The following is a 10,701-nucleotide window of genomic DNA, read 5'->3' on the forward strand; positions in this document are numbered from 1 at the left end:
CCCCCTCCCCCCCCCACACACACAAGTTTCTAATTATCCACTACTTCAAAAGAGAAAAAAAAGAAATAGAAACAAAGCAAACAAAAAAACAGACCAAGCATCACTTCTCTGTATTCTGAAGATAGATGTGCAAAAAAAGACCCAAGATAGTCTGGGACCTTGTCCAGTTGCATCATGAGCAAACACTGGGGCAGCACCTCTGCTGTGTCTATTCTAGGTCCCTGATAAACTCAAACTCCAAAGCTGTGATTCATCATTATCTCAGCAAGCATTTTTGCCCCACTCACTTCAAGGTTCACGGCACCTTCTTGCTTCTGCTTTGATGACTAGAGCAACTGTATGCAGAGAAATTATCTCCATCAACTTAGGGGCCACTGGGCAACCTGCCAGAGTGCAGCATAAGAGTCAAGGCTGCTTCAGACAAAAGGAAGATCATTTTGCTTCTACAGCAATTCCTTGAGGCTGCTGTGTCAGAATATTTCAGATCCTTTGTAATTCAGAACACTTTCCCTCAGGACAAAAGTGTGTGGCAGTTGTGGGCTTTGACAGTTACTCTCTTCTCAACCTCTACACTCAGGGTGTCAGCTTCCTCTCCAACCTGATCTCCCTGTCTTGCTGTGGGGCCAGTATGCTGTCAACATATTTGTACCTATTCTGCTCTTCTTACTTGCCTAACCACTAAGATTTAGAATGTAGCAAGTGGGGAATATCGCTTTTCTTGCCCCTGTTCTTCAGATGACACTGAAAAATTCAGTCCCTGTGGTGTTAAGGCATCATATGCTAAGGGGTCCTACATTGGATAAAGATGCTATATTAATGGTTTGGCTTTAGCTTGGTCATTTTCAGTGGGAGTGAAGTGAAACAGCAGATCATGAGACAGGGCACTGACTCAGTACCTGCACATGGATGGTCTATACCACAGAGGCAGTTACATCTAACCCATCAAGTTCTATACTGTCAGTCATTCAATCAACTTGATCCATGACTGTCTTCATGTGACACTGTCTTTACAGTGAGGGAGATGATTTTGACATCTGGCCCTGAGTGGCACATGAAAGCTATTTCCCACATGTTAGAGTTACATCACACATTAGGACCATTATCTTCACTACTATTACTATGCTCTGCTTGTGATCTCTCCTCCTTTTCTGGTCCAAGGGATTATTCCTATAGGACACTGACCACAGGTTCTTCTGTAACACTGTGTGCTGTAAGATGAGACATTTGCCCCCAGACTCAATAAATATTTAGGGGATAGTTTTTAGGTCTTCTAGACAGTTGTAGATAAACCAGTTGGAGCATGACTGATATCCACCCGAATCAAGTTAAGAAGACATGACTTATACCCATCTAGGGCTTTTTCCCCTCAATTACCTGACACATCTCAAATTATCTCTTCTATTTTCTCCCTGACATTTGAGTCTGATAGATTCAGAAGTAACAGTATCTTGGAAAACAGAAGTCTTTCTTGTCAAGGTAAATCAGGTCAAGAAAGTACAAAATTTAAGAGAATCAGAAAGTAATGAGAAAATATGAGTGCCTTTCAACATCTCTTCCAGTTACCACCAACCTAGTTGTCTACCTTTCACACATTAAATTTCTTTCAGATGACACAGAGACTCTACCTTGCTTCTTTTACTCTCCCTTAGCAGATTTAACGGGGATTTCTAGCTCCTGCTGATGTGTATCAGAGCTTATAAGCTTTTTCTTTAGCAAAGCCTACAAAGATAACTGAAAAATACCAACAAGTCAGTGGGTGTCTTCAGATGTGATATAGCCTGTCATCCCACCTGCTTCTTTACCACTAAATACAACTGGTCCTAGGCAATAGTGAAGCAAGAATGTCCTACACCCAAGTGACTAATCTTCTTCCACCAATGTATACCACACAAGTACCCTGCCAGACTGCAGGGGGATTAAAGAAGAACGGCTATAGATCCTTTGACAATCCTCCCCTCAGAGGTAGGAATCTGTCCTTTCTTGAATCTGGGCAAATTTGTGGCTTACCTGTAACTCCAGTAGAATGTGGTAGAGCAAAGGCTGCAAGACTTTTAAGTCTTCATCAGAAAAGGTGATACTGCCTCATTCAGTGGGATACTCACTTTTGGAGCTCTGAGATACAATAAAAGAAGTCCAACTTCCTTGAAGTCATATGTAGATATTCTGGTGAACAGCACCAGCAAACAACCTAGCTGATGGCCATCATCAATTGTCAGCCATGTAAGCAAAGGTGACAGCCTATGAATCCAGCTCCATAAAGTCACCCTTATCTGTTAAGAGGTGAGACAGGGTATTCTCAGGGCCTGGGCTAGAATTCCTGACCCAAAGAATTCATTGACAATATAAAATGATTGTTTTAAGCTTGCAAGTTTTGCCTTAATTTTTAAGCACCAGCAGTAACTGGAACAAATAGTATAGTATAATGTTTAAAGTCAAACAGACCTGCATTTAAATTCCAGCTCTATCCCCTTTCATGAGGTTAGCAAGGTACTCAAGCTTTTAAGCGTATTTCTGACCCGTAATATATTAAAAATAAGACTTCTAATCGAGCTTTTGTGAAGACTTAACTGATACATATGGAAGTAGTATTCCTCCCATAAGTGTGTGCTCCCTCTTAACCCTGCCATTCTTCCTCATCCTCAGTTCTGATGAACCAGTTGCTGCCAATGGTGAAAATGAAATAAACCTACTATCTTTCATTTGAAACCTAATTCAATTATATAAACAAAGAGTAGCTAAAGAGAATGCTGTGCCCAAAAGAGAACAAACAACAAAACAAGTTCTAGCCAACTGACAAGAGGGACTTTGGTCAGTGATAAGATTTGCATTATTATTCTGATTAGAAGCAAGGTAAAAGCTGGCTTTTTATGGTCTGTAATAGACTTTGGTGCTTCTCAAATTGCAACCTACATATAAACTATCCAGGAATCTTGTTAAAATCCAGGTTTTTATTCAGGGAATCCTAAGGAAAGTCTGAGATCCTTCATTTCTAACAAGCTCCCGCATGATGCCCATTCTGCTAGGCTACCAACAATATTGTGAGCAGCAAGGTCCTAAAAGACTCTGTGAAAGGCTAGTACTAATCATTCAATAAATAATTCTGCCTCTCTACTCTGCAGTAGTTCATCCTCAGCTTCTCTCAGGTTAGCGAAGTGTGACTGGAGCTTGCCAGATCCAGGCCCTGCCTCCCAGCAAGGGCAGCTTACCTGGTTTCTCGCTGACCACAGAGTCATGAGTCATTTTTATCTTCAGCCTTCTTTGGTGAGGGCCTTACCATTGCTTAGCCTTTTTTTCCCTCAAGGCATCTTCTCATTTGATCTTTTTTTTTTTTTTTTGGAGAGGTTTTCACTATAGGGCGCGTGCACTCGCTAGACAGACAAAAAGAGACATAGAGACAGAAAGCGAGAAATCACCCCCCAGAGGGGATGGTCATGCCGCAATCCCTTCTCCTCCATTTTCCTCTCAGGATCTTGGGCATGCACGCACACACGCCCGGGATGAGTTTTAAGCCACCAGGTCTGGGATGCGAACCGCAGTCGACTCCGTGGGAGTCCAGCGACATAGCCATTACGCTAACTGCTGGTTCCCTCATTTAATCTTCATAGCAATCTCTGAGCAATGATGAGTCTGCTCTTTCATGGTTGAGAGGAGGATGAAGGAAAGGTCTAAGTGTAGATTTAGAATCCACACTTAGATTTTATATTCCAACTTCAGGCTTGCAGACATTGGTTCACTATGGGTACAACTACATGGCGTTACCGTGCCACACGTAGTCCAAGTGTTAACTGCATTGCCAATAGGTAGCTTTATGGTAAAATGAGATTTAAATGAGGACGTATGGGAGACTCATCTCTGCTCTCTTATGTAGGCTTAGATATTGATTATGGGGTGAGGGTGCAGCAGAGGAAAGAAATAAATACTACATACTGACTGTTCTGTTATGTGATTTTCCTGCAGTCGACATTGTAATGCTGAAGACATTCTAAGGTAGATACTATTAAGCTCATTTTACAAAAGAGGAAACTGAGGTTCCATGGAATTCAGTGAATCTGTTCAACTTCACCTAAGAAGTGATGGGGAGATGAGTGCATTGGAGAGGTTTTCACTATAGGGCGCGTGCACTCGCTAGACAGACAAAAAGAGACATAGAGACAGAAAGCGAGAAATCACCCCCCAGAGGGGATGGTCATGCCGCAATCCCTTCTCCTCCATTTTCCTCTCAGGATCTTGGGCATGCACGCACACACGCCCGGGATGAGTTTTAAGCCACCAGGTCTGGGATGCGAACCGCAGTCGACTCCGTGGGAGTCCAGCGACATAGCCATTACGCTAACTGCTGGTTCCCTCATTTAATCTTCATAGCAATCTCTGAGCAATGATGAGTCTGCTCTTTCATGGTTGAGAGGAGGATGAAGGAAAGGTCTAAGTGTAGATTTAGAATCCACACTTAGATTTTATATTCCAACTTCAGGCTTGCAGACATTGGTTCACTATGGGTACAACTACATGGCGTTACCGTGCCACACGTAGTCCAAGTGTTAACTGCATTGCCAATAGGTAGCTTTATGGTAAAATGAGATTTAAATGAGGACGTATGGGAGACTCATCTCTGCTCTCTTATGTAGGCTTAGATATTGATTATGGGGTGAGGGTGCAGCAGAGGAAAGAAATAAATACTACATACTGACTGTTCTGTTATGTGATTTTCCTGCAGTCGACATTGTAATGCTGAAGACATTCTAAGGTAGATACTATTAAGCTCATTTTACAAAAGAGGAAACTGAGGTTCCATGGAATTCAGTGAATCTGTTCAACTTCACCTAAGAAGTGATGGGGAGATGAGTGCATCTGACTCTGAACCTAGTTTTCCTTCTAGTACCTTCTGTTGGTAGGTATGTTGCTTTACTGATGTGCTATCAGTCAGTGAGCTTGTACAAGTTTGATAGGTTGGCTGATTTTTTGAAAGATTACCTACAGAGTTGGCAGGAATCAATGTATCTTTTGGCCAAGTCAGACCCAAGTTTCCCTGCTGACTTTCACGGTCTCAATTCTGCTTATAATTGATGTAACTTCTGCTCTCTGGCCAGTTTGTATAGCAGGAGAACTATACTCAGAGCCTAAGTTTCACTGGATTCTGCTGCCTGGAGTACTGTTAAAACATTCTGGCTTATTGGGGTTGGCTGCTAGAGACAGGGATTCTAGGTAAAGGCAGAAAACCTATGGGCATACTAAGCCTTGGAATGCAAATGAACTTGGCCTTTTCTTTCTGAACTTGAGTCTCGATGCATTCTCAACAGAGACTATGGCTAGATGCTAACATACAAACCAGCAAAAGCCAAAGAACAGTAGTCCAAAGTTGAATAAAAAACAAGTTAGGATTTATGACAGGTAGATGCCAAATGACAGCTTGTTATGGGACTTCTCAATACAAGCAGAAATGTGGCAGTAGGTGGTCTCATTCCTACCAAGATTGTGTGTAGGTCTGTCATTTACTCCTGGGTTTCAAGGAATGAATTTGAACTACCTTAAGATGGGAAAAGTTGAGGTGTATTCACAGAATGCAATGATAGGAAATATATCTGAGCCATGTAAGAACTAGAAACTCTGTGGTCTGCTGACCCCTTTGTCCATCCAGCTATCTCTCCCTGGAGTCAGATGCCCTCCTGTCTCTGACAGAACATTTACTACATTCCTCTTTCTCTCTTTCTCTCTCTTACTTTCTACTACTTTTTCTGCACGGCTCTTTCTTCCTGAAACCTTACAACATCAATTTGCATGGAGCTGTGTGTTGCCATGGTGCTGATTCTAGTTACAACCTGACCTTATAGCTTTCCTACCCAATGCCACCTGACAATATCTGGATCTCTTGATTCTAGCCCTGAAAGAGAATTCAATATACAGTTTAGAGGCAGTTATGACTGAGAGTCTAAGCCATCTGTACAAACATCATCCTGTCCTTTCTGGAGTCTGAGGTGCAGGTTTGAGAAGACACTTCAAAAAAGAGAGAAGCATGACCTTAACAGACTCCCAAAATGTACTGCCTACCTGAGAAGAGAGAATGGAAACACAAAGATAGACTCTCAAAGAAGCATAAACAGAACAGAAAAGATAACTTCTTAAGTATACCTCAAATATGGCTATTCAAAAGGTCTTCTCCTTTTTTGTACAAACCATCTTTGTCTATGAAATATAGGTCTCACTCTACAACTCCCAAATCCCCATGGGTTTAAGCACCACCTATGTATGCCAATGGGCTCTGTTTCTTTTTCTTTTTTGTTTTGTTTTGTGAGAGAGATGTTTGCTATAGGGTAGATGCACTCAACAATGAGAAATCACCCCCAGCGGGAGAGCCATGCTGCAATCCCTTTTCCTCCATTCTCCTCTCAGGACTTTGGGCACGCACACACACATGCTCAGTGTGAGTTTTAAGCTGCCAGGTCTGGGACTCGGACTGTGACTGACTACATGGGAGTCCAGCAATGTAACTATTACGCCATCTGTGGGTCCCGCTTTTTCTTTTTTAATTTCCCACGGGCACATGCGCTCACCAGAGAACCAAAGAGAGAAAGATAGGGAAAGAGAGAAAGTATCTCCCAGAGGTCATAGCTACACAGTAATATCGTCTCCATTTCCCCCTCTTTTGGGGGAATTGGGGCATAAATACACACATGCCTGATGTGTTTCTTAAGTGGCCGGGTCTGGACTCACACCCTACAGGTGGCCATGTGGGAGCCAGTCATCTTAACCACCAGGCGTTAGGCTGTTTCTTTATCAATATAAGGAGGTACAATAAAATCAGTAAAAGTGAGGCTCCTGCCTCTAGAGCTATGTGCCAGGCTCAGTACTCAGATCTAGAGACAAGGTCTAGGCCTAGGGAAGCTAGTGTAATTGCAGGGAAAGCAGACGAATTAAAACAAATAACGATTCTACTACAGAGCATTTCCAAGTATGGCCAGGTGACTCCCCATTTCACATGATGAGCAAGTCCTCGGATGCTGCAAATCCAAAAAGTATGGAGGCCCTGGTGCCAGTGATCACTACCAGAAATCTTACTAATAATCCCATCGCAAGGATTGGGGATCATCTTTGTAATAAACAATGGCTGTGGAGTTCTAAGGTTTAAAAAGGAAGAAGAAGAAAAGAATGCAAGCAAGAGAACTACATGCCGAAGGAGTAGCAGAAACCCAGAAGCATGCATATCATGGCAGACTCTGAGTGTGCAGAGAAGAGACCCGCCTAATTGGAATGTAAAGCATTTACAGAAAGAGTGGCAAGATATGAGACTAGAGCCACACTGGGAATGAGCCTGGGAAGCGAGGCTCAAGGGAGTCCTTTAAAACAGTTTCCCTGACTTGTATTCTTCTTTAATACCTTCTCTCTAGGATTCACTTTTCCTCCAATAGGGTACCTAAGAATCTCCTATGATTCTGCTTTTTAATGCAGATTTCTTTGGCCACATTAGCACACACTGATTAATGCTGCTACTAAGCAGGCTGAGGTGACAAGGGAGGCCCAGGTTTAAGTCCCAATCCACTCTAAAGAATTATTTTATTTAACTTTAGTTTTATTATTATTTTCCATTTGATCAGAGACATAGAAAGAGAAAGAGGAAAAGTGAGAAAGCAAGCCACCAGGTACGAGACTTGAACCATGGTCATCCATGTGGCAATCCAGTGCCTTTAACCACCACACCACCTGCCAGCCCCAGTCTCAACCCATTCTAAAAGAAGGCTTAGTGTGCATGCCTGTGGTCCCAGCAACTCTGGGGCTGAGATAGGAACTTCATGATACAGTGAGATTCTCTATTTTAAAAATACAGGTTTGGGGCCAGCAGGTGGCATGGTCATTAAGGCTCTGGACTCCCACATGGTTGGCTGCAGTTTGACTCCAGGACTTGAAAATGGCTTGATAATCACACCAGACATATGTGCATGCATGCCAAAATCCCAAGAAAATGGAGGAAAAGGGATTGCTGCATGGTCTCCCCAGAGGGTGATTTCTCACTTTCCCTCTCTCTGTTTCTTTCTTTCTCTCTCATCACAAGCACACACACACTATGACAAAAAAAAAAAAAGGAAAAAAAAAATTTAACACAGATTTCTAGGTCTTATCCTGAATATACTGAGTCAGAAGCACTGGGTTGGAGCTCAAGGAGTATTTTAAACAATCCCCCCAGTAACCTGTGGGCAACATTAGAGGAATACTGCTTTAACACATGAGAAGTGTTCCAGGTGAGACCATGCTGTAGCCACAGAGAAAACTCACTCCCTGCACAAAGTAGTTACAGAAGACTTCTTTAAGGAGTGATGTTTGAATTGAGGGTCAAATGCATTTACCAGGAAAAGAATGCGAGAGCTTTTTTTTTCCCCAGCCATGCTGTTCAAGGGCCCACTGAGTCTGTGCATGTCTTTGGACCCAAGAAGACAGCCATAGCCATGGCTCACTACAAACGGTGCAACGGCCTCATCAAGATGAATGGGTAGCCTCTGGGAATGATTGAGCCACGCACTCTGCAATATAAGCTACTAGAACCTGTTCTGCTTCTGGGTAAGGAGCTGTTTGCTAGTGTGTTCCTGTAAAGGGTGGTGGCCATAGGGTCCAGATTTATGCTACCCATCAGTCTACCTCCCAAGCCCTGGTGGTCTATTACCATAAGTATGTGGATGAGGTTTCCAAGGAGGAGATCAAAGATATCTTCATCCAGTGCTGGTAGCTGACAGCCCCCCCAACCCCCCATTGCTGTGAATCAAAAAAATGTGAAAGCCCTGATGCCCAGGCTCACTACCAGAAATCCTATTGAAAACCCCTATCCTAAACCCTCACAAGGACTGGGATTCATTTTTATAATAAACAATAGCTGTGAGGTTTTAAGGTTTAAAATAAAAAAGAAAGAAAAAATGAGAGCAAGAGAACTCCATGCAGAGGGAGAAGCATGAAAGTCATGGCAGGCTCTGAGTGTGCAGAGAAGAGACCGCCTAATTGGAATGTAAAGCATTTACAGAAAGAGTGGCAAGATATGAGACTAGAGCCACACTGGGAATGAGTCTGGGATGCAAGGCTCAAGGGAGTGCTTTAAAAGTTTCTCTGACTTATATTCTTTAATACCTTTTCTTTGGGGTTTATTTTTCCTTCCACTGCCCTGGTGCACCAGAAGCCTCCAGAAACCCAAAGTAACTGCTCATCCAACAAAGCGTTGAAGTGACATAGAAACAGAGGGCCTGGAGCTGGCTGCATCTAATGCCACTCACAAGAAGGAGACATGAGAAGCATCATGACATCTGGAACCACCTTCCACATCTCGGAGAGGGGCCAAGGAATAAGGAGTCTATATGTCTACCATTTCTAGAAAGACTGAGCAACTTGGGGACTGTCCTCGCTGGAGTCATCCTTCCTATGCTTCCAGAGTCCCAGAGTTTTGTTTCCCTACCAGACAGAAGAAGCTAGGATACTCCAAATACCTTCATCCCTGAGCCAAGAATCTTGACTGAGCTTAAGCCAACCTTCCCTCTGCCTACTGCCTTCCCAGAACTTGGCATCTCCATTTCTAAAATCTTCCAAAATATACATGTGCAGAGTCAGATTAAGGGCAAAAACCCACACCCAGAAATGTTCTTTCTTTCCTTTTTTCCTTTTAATGTCAACGGAGAAATTTTGCTTTTAAAATAGTCACCTGAGGAGCAATTGATAGGAAATCACTACTTGTCATTTCCGGCTCCATGGGAAATATCATTCAGTCAAACTTAACTAAGCCTTTTATTTTCCATATTTGCTCCCTTATGAATTGGGGCCTGTCAGCCTCCCATCTGAGAAACAGCAGAGAGCCTAACTGCCCCGCAGTATTTTTTATGGAGCAATTCCTCCAGCCTAACAGATCAAATTTCTAGGTCTCTTTGTTCTCTGTCCATTAAAAGATACTCCTCCCAGAGCTACATGTCTAACCTTATTTAGAACAAAAGAGTAAGGGCTTAATTTTCTGCTTTTCCTTTTCTGCACCTCCTCTATCAACCTCCTCCGCCCAGCAACACCACAGGAGCCCAGGCTTCCTAACAGAAGCAAGTCATTTTCTGAGGTTCCAACATATTCTCTCTCATGCACTAAGATTTGGGGGAGCCTGCTTTTAAAGCTGGCATTGTTCCCCACAGGCAGCCTGGATATGTACATGTTCAAGGGGAAGGAGTGTACCTTCCAGGGTTCCCAGGAAGGATGGCAGTTTCGGAAACAAAATCACAAACATTTAAATTCTAACTCTCCCAAATACTAGCTGTTTCACCTTGATCAAGTTATTTTCCAAATAAAACCTAATCTTCTTTCCTGTAATATTCAAGTATTAGCATCTGATTCATTTTAATGTAAGAGACAACGTTTCTGTGGTAGCTGTTGTGGGTTGTCATTCTCCATTTTATTGTTTCTTGGTACATTCTTTCTTGGAAGCTGGAAGAACTGAAAGCTGTGTTTTTCTGGTCTCCCCTTCAGCAAGGAGGGGCTGATAACGCAATGGTGTGCAGTGTTATATAGGCAGAAGCCTCAGGAGAGTTTCAGAATGGTTTCTAGAAAAATTTTTGCCTTCCTTGAAAAAGGAGAGGATAAAGTTCACTTCTCCTCTCTTCCTTCTTTGAACAAAGATGGAGTATCTGAAGCTCCAGAAGCCATCCTGTGACTAAGAGCTTATCAGCCCCAGACATTATCAAGACAATGAAGCCA

The 10,701-nt window shown here is 42.8% G+C and overlaps 1 pseudogene; it reads left to right on the forward strand.

Annotated features, from left to right (window-relative positions):
* Nucleotides 1–8,306: 8,306 nt before the first annotated feature.
* Nucleotides 8,307–8,717, forward strand: LOC114007195 (40S ribosomal protein S16 pseudogene; annotated as a pseudogene).
* The last annotated feature ends 1,984 nt before the right edge of the window (nucleotides 8,718–10,701 follow it).

Source organism: Tupaia chinensis, unplaced genomic scaffold, assembly GCF_000334495.1.
Source record: "Tupaia chinensis unplaced genomic scaffold, TupChi_1.0 Scaffold000139_1, whole genome shotgun sequence".
Lineage (NCBI taxonomy): Eukaryota > Metazoa > Chordata > Mammalia > Scandentia > Tupaiidae > Tupaia > Tupaia belangeri.